At 34.9% G+C, this 13,715-nt stretch overlaps 1 protein-coding gene across 1 annotated transcript in view; it reads left to right on the top strand.

The window, feature by feature from the left end:
* Nucleotides 1–9,514: 9,514 nt before the first annotated feature.
* The window catches only part of dlt (codanin-1 like protein dlt), a 281,789-nt gene continuing 277,588 nt past the window's right edge, over nt 9,515–13,715 (top strand). Inside the window, exon 1 of the mRNA XM_089093645.1 lies at nt 9,515–9,605. The gene's annotated coding sequence lies outside the window, so the exon portion shown is untranslated. The remainder of the gene's footprint in view (nt 9,606–13,715) is intronic.

The raw sequence follows: 13,715 nt of genomic DNA on the forward strand, positions 1-13,715 counted from the left end.
CTTAAACGGTCACCCACCCACCACATGTTTGTACGTGAAGCTAAAAAACGTGCGGTCGACTCTCTGGGGGCCTTGCAACTTTAGTTCACCTCGCTCAGAAGCATGAGCCTATTTCTTCTGATCATAATTTACTGGCAATAAAGTGGGGTAATATGGTCCTCATCAATGTCTATATGCCATGCAATCGCAAGAACAATTCTTCCCTATCTGTCTTCGCAGGCTCTTGCAAGCGACTCAGGACACTAAGAGTGACCAATCAGGGATTAAATTGGATTGTGGCTGATGATATGAATGCCCATCTTCTGTCCCAATCTGAAAGAAATTACCTGTTTTTTTTATGCTTTGCCTAGTAGCTATCAGTTAGTCAATAAAGATAAACAGTTTACCTACATTCATAACCATGATGATGCTAGATCAAACCTTGATCACATTATAGTTTCAAATGGATCACTCGTGATTCCTCCTGTCATTGTTTTGGCTGATAAAATTGAGGATGATCACTTGCCTTTAACTTTTGAAATTCAATTGCCTGCTCTACTGGCTTATGACCGTTTTTCTTACCATAATAAATGGTATTATAAGCCAAATTGGAAACGAGTAAATTCTGAAGTTTATTTGTATGTTCTTTGCTTGTTATTGTCAATCCTGAAATTCCTTTTACACCCTTTACAAACCTCTGTAAGGTCGCGGATAGCTAAGATTGATTTAAATTGTTACTATTACCAGCTCGTGCATTGTTTGAAGTCAGCTGCTTTAGTTTCAGTTCCTGTTGAACGTGTTGGGTTTGGCACCAGAAAACCGTTGTAGAATATGTGTCCAGAAGTGAGAAAAGCTAAACCACGCGCGAATTTTTGGCTTCGCCTTTGGATTGCTTGTGATCGGCCCAAGTCTGGCGAAGTATTTAAAATCAAGCAAAATTCGAAACGTCATTTTAGATCTTCTTTGCGTCAAGCCCACCTGAATGCTTTGGATGGCCCCTCGGTTTGGAAGTCTTGGTCCAATGTAATTAATAGCAGCATGTGGGTACCTGCTACCATTTCGATTATCAAAATCAGTGATTTTACAGCTCAATTTACTTGTGTTTTTCTACATTTAATTATTCTATCCAGTCCATGTTTTCTTCCTTATTGCATAATACTATTCCTCAAGTTCTTCAGCAAGTCCATATATTGTCAATATCTGGTAATGATATCTATCAGGCTTTAAAAAGGGTTAAGCAATCAAGTGCTTCTGATATGGATGGTCTGTGATACAATCACTTTTCCATTAAGTGTCCATTATAGTTAATCCATTATAGTTAACATAAATTCAGCTCCTATTCCAGATGTGTTTAGCCTAGTCGTTAGTTCCAGATAGTTTTCTTTCGGGTATCGTAACATCAGTTTTGAAAAAGGCAAATGATGCAGATCAATGTTCCAGTTATCAACCGATTACAATGTCCTGCTTCATGAGCAAGCTGTTCAAGTATGCCTTATTGCCTGAAATTTTGACTAAATGGGATTTTTCTGATTATCAAATTGGGTTCAGAGCCGGTTTTGGTTGTTCTCATACCCATGAAATACTTGGTCAGTTGCTAGTCTCGACAAAAATGCAAAAAAGGCCACTTTTTTTGCTTGGTTGATATCTCGGGCGCTTTTGACAACGTTGTACATTCGCAAGCGCTTCATTTCTTAGTTAAAGCAGGAGTTAATTCTTCCACCGTAAAAGTTCTTCGATATTGGTATGCCAATTCGTTGATTGGGTTATAATGGATGTCTGATATATCTAAGCCTACCTCAGTAAAGAACGGAGTCAGTCAAGGTGGTGTGCTGTCTCTATATATTTTTAAAACTGTGCTTGCGGACTGTTTACGAATGCTGTGTCCTACTGTGTATTTAGAAAAAAAAAATGCTGTTAGTCACACTGCCTATGCTGATGATGTTCTGCTAGTTAGTCATACTAGGTCAGGCCTCACAAAGAATCCAATTGTTCTGATTAATGCTTTGAGTATGTTTGGACTTTCTGTAAATGCTTCAAAATGCGAGTTTCTGTGTTTTAATATTTCTAGCCCTGCTCCTCCTTTACATGTGGGTACAATGCTGCTCAAGTGTGTGTTCCGGTTTGCAGCCTCTAATGCGGAAAAAGACTGTCTTCAGCTAGATAGATAGATAGATAGATAGATGGATTTTATTTCATACAAATATAAACAACACAAATAATTAAATAAAGCCAACAGGGAGCTAAGCTCGAAAGGAAGGCTAACAATTATTACAATGAGTTCAAGCACGTCAAAAATAGAGATAAAGAAGTTAAGCCAAAAAAAATCGTAACATATAGAAGGAAAAGGACAAAGGAGGCTACCCCAGCATGGCAAAATCTAAAAATAATACTGAGAAACAAATTATCAAGAAGAATAACCCCGTCATCAAAGGTTAATAATAAATTCTACTAATTTAGGCTTTAAAAATGATCGGATATTAATATTTTAAAATTAACTATTTAATTATAGCCTATTTGCTATAGAAGGGATTTGGTATCTTATTGGAAATTTATCTCTTTCACAATTAACCAAAGGGATTATATACGCTCCAAAACAAGCCGACGAAGAAGCGAGTGAGCGAATAGGGGTGACAAGAATTTGCGATTCATAAAAATAACTCACCGGAGATTGAATATCATAATGCCAGAGCGAAAATTGCAATTCCCTAAGTTTATTAAGGTTTAATATATGAAAAAATAAGAATAAAGTTTTTGTTTCAGAAATATTTTGAAGCCGTGCAGGACGATGAAAGAAAGTACCAAGGATTCTTACGGCTTTATTTTGCATTGTCTGGAGGGGTTTTAAATGATCAGGTAATGTATTTATGTAAATAATGGGACAATATCTTAGGTATGATTCTATTAAAGAATGATAAAGAATTTTAATAATTGAAAAAGGAAAAACATACTTTAATCGATGTAAACATCCTAAATTTTGGGCTAATTTTATACAGAGTTGGTCAGAATCACTACGGAAACATAAAAGCTCATCAAGAATAATCCCCAAATATCTATATGTCTTAACCCGTCTAATTCTACACCCAGAAACAACTAACTCATCAATCCCAACTTTAGCAACTCCTTGCTTAGATCTCCCAAAAACCATAAATTCTGGTCAGAGACAAATTGAGAACTAGACGATTACAACAAAACCACTGGATAACTGAATTCATTTCAGACGCCATATTCTCGATCAATAATAAAGAGGTTTTAGCTTCAACGTATACCACTGTATCATCAGCAAACATAACTGCTAGCTTAAATTACTTAGTAATATGATACTTTTTAGACTGAGAGATGCCTTAGACAAAATTTTAAGAGATGAGCAGTGCGGTTTTAGAAAAGGTAGAGGATGTGTCGACCAAATTTTCACTCTTAGGCTAATAATTGAGAAAGGCCTAAGTTTTCAAACACCTTAGGTCCTCAGTTTTACAGATTATGGGCAAGCGTTCGATTCTGTTGATAGAAGAGCTTTAGTAAAGGTTTTATCCTTGTATGGTATACCAGACAAATACATTAAAGTGATTAGTGCTATGTACGAGAATAACACTGCTGCGGTTAAGGTAGGAAATGAGGTTAGCAACTGGTTTTGTATTAAATCAGGAGTTAAGCAGGGTTGGGTTCTATCCCCCTTTATATGGCTTATTTTGATAGACTTTGTTTTAAGGAGCACAGGAAAGGCAATGGGAGACCACGGAATCAAATGGGGAGGAAAAAGTCTCCTGGACTTGGATTATGCTGATGATTTAAGCATCCTAGATGAAAGTGTGAGCGAAATGAATGAAGTTTTAGAGGTTTTGCGACTTCAGGGTCCTAGAATTGGTTTAAAAATTAAAGTTAGGAAGACTAAGTCACTAAGGCTATGAATAAGTGAAGATGAAAAGGTGACGTTGGGTAATGAAAAGATTGATCAGGTGGGCAGCTTCACTTACCTTGGTAGTATTAATAGTAAAGATGGTGGGAGCAGTGAGGATGTTAAAAATAGAATAGCCAAGGCTCAGGGTATTTTTTCACAGTTAAAAAAAGTCTGGAAGAATAGGAAGATAAGTCTGCAAACCAAGATTAGAATATTAGAAGCTACAGTGATGAAAGTGGTCAAATATGGCTCTGAAGCATGGACGTTCCGAAAAGTGGAGGAAGATTTGCTAGATGTTTTCCAGAGAAATTGCTTAAGGATTGTTCTGGGTACCCGGCTGACTGACCGTATTTCAAACAATAGGCTATACGAAAAATGTAGTTCAATACCGCTCTCTAGGGCTATAATGAAAGAAAGGTTGAGGTGGTTAGGGCACGTTGTGCGGATAATGGATGACATATTGCCGAAGATTGTTCTTTTCGGCCAACCATCTAGGGCTAAACGGAAAGCAGGTCGTCCCCGTCTGGGGTGGGAGGACGTCATAAAGAAAGATTTAAAGGAAATGGGAACTTCGTGGGCGGGTGTAAAAAGGGAGCCTTTGAATAGATTGGGGTGGAGGAGGAGCGTGCGTAGCTGTGTTGGCCTCAGGCGGCTATGTGCTGCGGTGAGTTGTTAGTAGTAGTAGTAGCGTCCTTATAGGATAGACAACTAAGGAGATCATTTATATATATCAAAAATAGTAACGGCCAAGTATAGAACCCTGGGGCACTCCAATAGCATCCAGGAGGTTAGGCTGAGACAGATAACCTTGCAGGTCTACCTGGAATTCGCGGTTTCGTAGATATGACTTAATTAAATCCAATGCCTTTCCACGAATTCCAGATTTATTCAAGATCTAATGAGAGGCTATTTCAAATATTGTATATTCCTGCTATATTTACCAATGTGGTACAGAAACCAAAAGATTATTTCTCATTTTGAACTTATCGACTCTCTAGTGCTGATTGACCACAACGCTAAGGATCTGAGGTCCAACACTCCAAGGAAGATATGTGACAATGTCCCCCTCACTTATTTATTTCCAGATTAGTTATTCTATGGATATTGTTGCGTTATTTATGTTATGTTTTCCTTATTACTTCCTTGTGGAATATATTATTTCGTTTTTTCTTTTTTACTCCGCATTTATTTTACATTGTGGGTTACAATAAACTTACTTACTTACTTACTAATGCTTGAAATTTCTTTAAGTTTGATTAGTGACATAAATTGTACCTATAACATTGTTGCCACAAGGGCTAGATATACGACCAGTTCAAAAATTCCCCAACGACATCTGCTACAGATTAGCTTTTCCAAAATTACTGTTTTAGCCAACGTGCTGGGAAGAAGTTAGTGAGCATATCCGAAAGCTCCAAGTTCTGTTTTTATCCTAAATGAGTTATTGGATTTTCGTTAGATTTTTGGTTCGGACTAGGATAATTGGTTGGATAATCTGACGAATTTAGTTAACCAAAGATCCAGTGAAAGTGCAGTATTTTATGCTGTATTTTTAGAAGAAAAGCAATTCTTTGATAAACTTGGGAGTTATTATTCTGTTAAAATAATACAAGCAAGAATGTGAAAATCCCCAATTGGGTTGTTTCCCGAACCATAATTGACGCTTCTAATAAAAAAAAACCGAAGCATTTAAAAAGAGAGAAAGAATCTTGAAAAGAAAGAACCAAATACAACAATTTGGCAAAGGATATAAGTTTTTTATTCCTCGCTCAATCAAATTCTTCTTAATGTCCCCTTCTGAACTAAACACTTAAAAACAAAGTCTTTACTCCATTAAATACAGAAAACTTAAGTTCATTTTATTATCGGATCAGCTTTTAGCCAATCTGTTTTCTAGTACCCCTCCCACAACTTCTTCAAGTCTGAAGGCAATATAGCCCTAGCATATTGACAAAAGTTCAGTAATTTTGTAGTTTCAGGTATTTTGTAACTGGTTTTCAATAAAAGCCGGCACATGATGTCATGTAATACCAAAATTGGCATTAGGGAAGAGTTGGGACACAGTCAGGTGGATAAATTTACAATTTATTTATCATTTCACTAGATTACGCATGAACCCACCACTTAATATGCGTTTTAACGCTAATTCCAAATATAGAAATTGATATATTTGCGACTGTTTGTAGAAGAAGCATTATAGTCTGCACATTAGCTTTTGGACAACAACGTTGGATGTCTCGATTAACTTTGTAATTGATTTTTGATTGCAAATTCAAATAATATTATTGTATATTCCGAATCTTTATCCAGCCTTGAGTTGCTGACCTCAGCTCCTCAGTATAAGTTGGACATTGACACTTATCATTGTCTCAGTATTATTGATAATCTTGCTTCAAGTGGCATAAAAACTTACTTTCAGTACATTCCTAGCCACTCTGGCATAAGTGGTAATCATCAGGTTGATGAAATAGCAAAAAATGCTATAAATATTGACCAGCCAAGTGGGAGACCAATCCCAATTAGAGATATTTACCGATGGAGGCTATCAGATATTAATTTTAATAAGATTAATCCTATCCTTTCCCCTTTCCCAATAAGTATCTTTCTAAAATTTATCATAGAATTCGTTCTGGAACAAATGGACTAAATTTCCTTGCATTCTCATATAAGCTTTCTAATTCAAGTTGTTCAATTCCCCTGTCCCCTCTTTGCAGGCATTTTAATATGAATAATGAAACAATTGACTGTTGCCTATTTGAATGTAATATGCTGACGTCTGCACAACATACCTTGCTTTGTAAACTGTTAAAATACTTCAAACACCACAAAATCCCACTATCAGCCAAGAGCCTAGCCAACTGTACCTGCACACAGAGCATAGGAATCGACATCTATCATCTTATATTTGAACTCCTAGAGTCGAAAGATCTGCTGAAAGATATCTGAATATATCTAATAAATATGAGGCTATCAAGCCAGTAGCTCTGTAGCCCACAGAGTGAAGCAAAAGGAAAAGGGCTAAATAGTGTTACTGAAAAGCCCGCCTGCTGTTAAATAGAAGAAGAAGAAGGATCTCTAAACCTTTCTATTATTATAATACTTTGATTTCTTCCGGGGCCAGGTAACGGTTGCCCATCTTGATTGTTTTTGGATTTAATTTGACGTCAATTTGAAACTGCTGGCTTGTTGGCTTGAGTGGAGTTTTCTGTGCGAGAGCACAAACACTGCTCAAATGAACAAAACTTGGCAGAACTCCTTCAGAGAGTCCTCTATGTTATATAAGCTAGGACCTCTCAGTTCAGACGAGCCGTCCCAGCCGAGTGATTAGCAAGCTATACTTGAAACCCACTATCCGTAAAGATTGGGGTTCGAGTCCTGGTGTTGCTGGAGATTTTTATTGGAACGGGAATCAGCGATGTAACTCTGTAAGCTCAGCCACCCGGCTTTAAATGGTTACGTGGAAAAATCTGGGGGGAAATATGGGAAGCACCGGAGGATTCGCATTTGCACTGCGAACCACGCATTTGACTTCTGATCGAAGGCCAAGAATCAAGAGACCGGTACCTGCACTACACAGATCATTTGTCAGCATGCAAAAAGTTTTATATAGACTATAAAACTCCACTTAGTTCACATAAATGTTGGCCCTGACCTAAGTGCATGACATAGCCATCCTTTCCAGCTCCAGGTAAGAATTGCAAGCAACATAACGAAATTTAAGACCTCATTCATCAATTTGGCTGAAGGTTTAAAATTTCAGTAAAAATAGTCGAGTTTACACCCTCAAAATTCCCCTGCGATAAGCTGATATTGTTGCAACAGCAAAGGAAGAATATTTTTACAACCCCAAAGTGCTGCTCTTGTAGCAAAAACAAGGCTCCCTAAGTTCAGTGACCTAAAAAATGGAAGTGAAAATAATTAGTGACCTAAAAACTGAAGTGTAAAAACTGAAGGATCGCCCAATACGTCATCAATTAAAGAAGAAAAATACCCACCAGCAATATTACAACATCCTAAAATAAAAATGAAAATAATACTAAGAACGGCTAATTAGTTTAAAAATGTTTGAATCGTTACTGTTTTATTCGTTCATTTTTATACATAAAAACTACATAAAATACATAAATTTAATACATAAAAATACTATAAGATAGTATTATACATAAGAATTATACATAATACGTAAGAATCTCTACTGTTTTATTCTTTCATTTAAATACATAAAAACTACATAAAATACATAAATTAAATACATAAAAATACATAAATACATAAACACCCATGGAGAGAAGGGCTTGTACATTTGGGTTTATAAATAGCAGTGCATATACCAATACACCTCGTCGTAATCACAACAACAACAAAAAAGAACTTGGTTAACAAAACAAAAAACATAAAAAAGAGAAAATTGAAATGCTGGGAAAGAGGGGTGTAGGGGGCTGCTTCAACATGGGCGCACTAAAATAAACGCATTACAAAACACAGTTTTATAATTCAACCCCCTCCTCTATCTTGAGCCCTTGGCCCTGTGTAAACGAAACTTTAGTCAATATTCTTTTTAAGGCATGAACAAGGTTTGTTCTTAACCTTCACGTAATGTTTTCTTGTAATGACAATTCACGGAAGACGAAACTTTAGTCCCTATCCCTATTTGAATTAATGGTATTTTGCATCTAATTGAAAACTTAGGCCTTCTAAGACCAATAAAAAGAATGTGATGCGGCTTAGAAGATTTACTTGTTGTTCAAATTTTTTTAATTCACCTGAACCTGACAACCAACTAAGATTAGTTCTTACGCTTAAAACGCTGAAAACAATGCCATAAATTATTGGCTTAAAATAATTGGAAACAAAGGTACAACCTTTGTTTCATTGGAAAAAAAGGTTTTCAAGAGTGCTGATTTCTTGTACCGATGGGAGGTAGAGCTCTTATCCTTGTTGTGAGAATATAGTATAGTTCTGATCTTTTGGGAAAACGGAGAAACCTTAATAATTTTCGAATTAATAATCATTCACTTATATTTCGAAGGCTGAAACAATTTTTTTTCATATACCTAGAATTATCGTTCGCTTATCCAGAAAAACTTAAAGGCAAAACCTTCATAAAAGTTGATTCTGTCTCATATGGTCAGGTGTATAAATATGTGGACAAATTTGATTTAGCACAAAAGACCTGTAGCTGTAAAGTCAAAAAGGTGAAACTTTTTTGTGAATAGGACACACTTTATGGTTTCCACTTTCATGAAATACTTTTAGACTTTAATGACACCGTCGGAGCCCCGCACTATTCTTTTACCAATCAAAATATTTAAACAAGTATGTACTATTATGTACGTAGACACTAGTTTGTGAGTGATTTATTTGACATTTTCCGCAAGTCTTCTCTATTGGCTTAACTTTGCGGACTTTCTTCAAAAAGTTGAATCAAGTTTAGCTTTTTCTACAGCAATAAAGTCAACAAAGTTCTGTGAGGAAAACAGTTTATTAACATAATGGAGTGCTTTATTAACTTTATTGACACCGTGGGAGCCCCACACAATTCTGTTTGTCTGGTATATGCGAGCGCACTTTTGGAAGATATCATAATTATTCTATAGTGTTAGAGATGGCAGTTAGTAAAACGAAATTCAAACATTGAACCCATGATCGGCAAATAAGCTCGCACATTTACTCAGCTTTTACCATTTGACTCTATGACTACTAAAATACTGCTGTTATAAAATATTACCAAGTAACTCATTTTCGTTTGATTTTTTTTCTGAATTAAACATTATAAGTACAAATGAGTACCATTAGCTAGATTCTTTATCCAATGCTTTTTTTCAGGTAGCCTAAGCTATAGGCTAATGGCCATGGCTAGTAGGCCTACTGTGACAATTGCTTCTCAGCCGTTGAAGCTGTATGGTAAAATTGTAAACATTTCAATTACAGAGCTATGAATCTGGCGAACATACCACTCAACACCTTTTTCATGCTCATTCTGAAAAGGTCTAGCCTAAATGCTTAAGGCCCATAGGGAAATTCAATTTTAAGCCCTTTATGGGCCCTTAAAGATGATATGGTATAAATATATGACCTCTTCAGGTCATAAGGAGACATTTTAAGAAAACAAATTTTACTTCATATGCAAAATTCTCCTAGGCCTAGTTAACATAGGATTTACCAGGGGGAGTATGTTTATCCTCACTGTTTTCCTTCTTTTTCCAGTTTTTCTATCACATTTTTCATTATTATGTCTATTCTCTAGTCTTGAAAATCAGTTATAAAACTAACTGCTAAGAGCCATCTAGCCAATCTAACCTAACTTAACCTAAATTAACCTAAATTTACCAATATTTGCCTATTTGTATCCTTTTGGTAGATGGCAGTGATGGTGTTTTACTTTCTGGTAAATTTTTCACAGTTCATATTATTGACATACAAATAAAGTAAACATACCACTTGATGCTTTTTTTATGCTCTTTCCAAATATAATAATCATTTTTGCAGCAAATGAATTTTTCCCCCACCCCTATATATGTCAATTCAGGTTATATATTTGCACATTATTTCTGATGCAAATAAGGGGTAAGTTTAAACTTTACACCGGATGCAACCAGCAACAAGTGCATAAATTTCCCTTTGACTGAGGTCATCTGTGATTGGTCAATGGAATTCAACAGTTAGTGGCAATATTGAGCTCATCAGAGTTTCCTGTTGCCTTGTGCAAGCAGCAGTGTGATCCAGTTAATACTGAATGGTTCTGTTTAAACATTTAATTTTATCTTCCTGTTGTGTTATATTTTGTCAATAGTAAACCCTGTCAATTGTAATTCATTTATTTCAAACAAATTCTAGACAGAGGGGTAATGTCCCCCTTTTTCCTTTTGGCACTCCTACCCATCCCAGATTAAGGCTCTTGATCTGTGCTGGCTTTATGTCTATAAACAGTTGTGTTAACAAAACATACTCCTCTTTGCTACCATCTAATTGTATGCAAATATTTACAGACAACTAATTCTAATTATATTTAAAAAATAAAGTAAAATCAAGCTGATTATATTCAAATTACAAAAGAGGATTTGGATCATTGAAAACCTTAATCAAAGGCAAGAAAAAAAAAGTCAAAATTGTCTACTTCTGTTCATCCACTTTTCTAACAAAAAGAGGTGATTTAAGGGCAAGTAATGCAAAGGGCTGTTTAGGAAATTATTGTATCTTCTTCCTGTTTATCCACTGAAACAAAATGAAGATGATCTTCAAATCAGAATAATCCCAAGGAGCCTTGCTGCAATTGTGTCCTTGTCTATGAAAACAAGTTCAAGATCATCCTTGACTTCACCCAGTGTATACAATGTCTAAATATCAAATGCTGCCAGTTCAAAAAGATCAGTTACAACTCTGAGCTTTGGTTCCATGGAGTTCAATAAAAGGCTAGGTATCTCAACCAGTTTCTCAAAGATAATTTCCATGCTGAATGAAAGAGTTGGGTGAGCATGGACATCCATGCTTCTGACATTAGTTTTAAAGCTTCATTTAACTAAACTTATTTGCTACATATTTCATATACAATGATTTGCAAGTTTTCATTAGTTATTATGAGAGGCAGTGGGTGAGTGTGTGTGCAGATGCCTCAAAGAGTGGGTTCTCATGCCTAAATATTCTAACTCTTGTTGAGCCTTCTGATAAATAGAAAATGAGTTTATGGAACCAGGGTGGAAGGTAGAAGTGGATATCTAATCCCTCTTGAATTGGACAAATATTTTGGTCTATATCTTTACTACTGGTACCAAAGTGAGGGGGGAAGGGGGGTTAATAGCATCCCTCCCAATGCAACAATATTTTTCTATGTCGCTAAAAATATTGCATTCAAATGCTTGCCAACACTGGTGGAAAAGGGAAGACAGGACATTATTGGCCTATTGGTGCTGGTAACATTTTTGGGATTTTTTTTGGGGTGGTGCTGGTAACATTGGCTAAGGCTACCATGACCTTTGTTTTGATTGATTTTTAAAGTTAATAATTCATGTTTTTTTATTTCAATACAGAGTTCTAATGTATTTAAACATATGTATACAGTGTATTTAAATATCAGAGAATCATATTGGAAAGGATAGCCCCAGCTATATAGAATATTAAAATTCACACAGAATTTTGTTCCTTATGAGTAATAATACCCTTCTCTTTCCACCCAAAATTTGGTAGCAAAAATATTATTAAGAACTTATTCAACAAACTTGCTGTTCACCAAAAATTATGACTAAATATTTTAATTTTGTCCAAAAATGTATTTACAAACAAATATTTTGATCCTTAAGCAGAAAACCCTTTTGACCCTTCTCTTTCCACCCAAAATTTGGTAGCAAAAATATTATTAAGAACTTATTCAACAAACTTGCTGTTCACCAAAAATTATGACTAAATATTTTAATTTTGTCCAAAAATGTATTTACAAACAAATATTTTGATCCTTAAGCAGAAAAACCCTTTTGACCCTTCTCTTTCCACCCAAAATTTGGTAGCAAAAATATTATTAAGAACTTATTCAACAAACTTGCTGTTCACCAAAAATTATGACTAAATATTTTAATTTTGTCCAAAAATGTATTTACAAACAAATATTTTGATCCTTAAGCAGAAAAACTAAAAAAGTGGGATTGTTTTCCTCTTTATTTTTGCTAAAGTTTGCCCTTTTGTCCACGTTCTTTAAGAACAACTGGTGAAACATAAGGGCCATTGAAATGGAATAACAAGCTTTTTCAAAGCACTAGAAATTGTGGCATAACAGACTGGGAGTTGAGAGGGATCATCCCCCCTGTATATGAAATAAATTTTGTTTGTTTTAACTTTAATGTTGCTCATTACTTTCAGTTAAAAACTTATTTTTTTTATTCAATCAAACTTAAAACAACTAGGGCTTACTATATATGAAAAAATGAAGCCTTTAACAAACATGAATTACAATCAGCATTGAATCCAAAGTTAAAAGCAAATAAATTACAACACATAAATATAATACTGCTACCTCAAAATGCCAGAGGGCTAGAGTGTCATTTGCACTTTACTGAAAACTAAATAGATTACTTTTATATGAAAATTTAAGATTTAATTGAATTTTGTTTTCTTGAAGTGCAGAGTGAACTGAAAAATAAAACAATCTGAAATCAGCCTATGTAATGTTTCAGCAATAAAAATTACTATGAACAATGAAGCCAAACTTGAAAGGAACTGAAGTTACCACAAATAAGTGTGGTCTTGCTCCCAATCAAATACCCCATAAGAATAGAGTATCACTTATACTCTGTTGAAAATGTAATAAACTGCTTAATTTCAAAGTTTTGTTTTGCCAAATAATTTTGCTCTTGCTTTGCAAAGAACAGATTGAAAAAAAAACGTTGACAAAAAAAAACAATATTTTAAAACAACTTATATTGTTGTATATGTGTAAATTTATGTAATATAAGACTAACCAGACTAAGGTAATTGTCACAAGTACAGTGTTACTAAAAACAGTTCTTGAAGTTACAGCAGTACTTAATTTTTTATTCTCCAATGAAATGAAAAGGCTGTTGAAAATATATTTTGATTTCAGCAATACACATATGACACTAGTTTGTGGGATAATTTTAGGAGCAACAATGCGCTACTTATTTGTGTTAGTTTCTTTTCGTTTTGAGTTTGGATTAATTGTTTATGGTAATTTGTGATTATATTAGGTTTTCTTTTCTTCATTCTTTGATATTTTTACTCATTTTAGGGTTAAAATCTTACAAAAACTAAATTTATGCTCGTTTTAAACTTTAAATTCCCTCTTTCCTTTGCTAAAAATTGTTGCTAAAGTAAATCTAATTTCTGTCCATTT

This window comes from Artemia sp. Qi Xiang Cuo, chromosome 8 (assembly GCF_049724085.1).
Source record: "Artemia sp. Qi Xiang Cuo chromosome 8, ASM4972408v1, whole genome shotgun sequence".
NCBI classification, from domain to species: Eukaryota; Metazoa; Arthropoda; class Branchiopoda; order Anostraca; family Artemiidae; genus Artemia; species Artemia sp. Qi Xiang Cuo.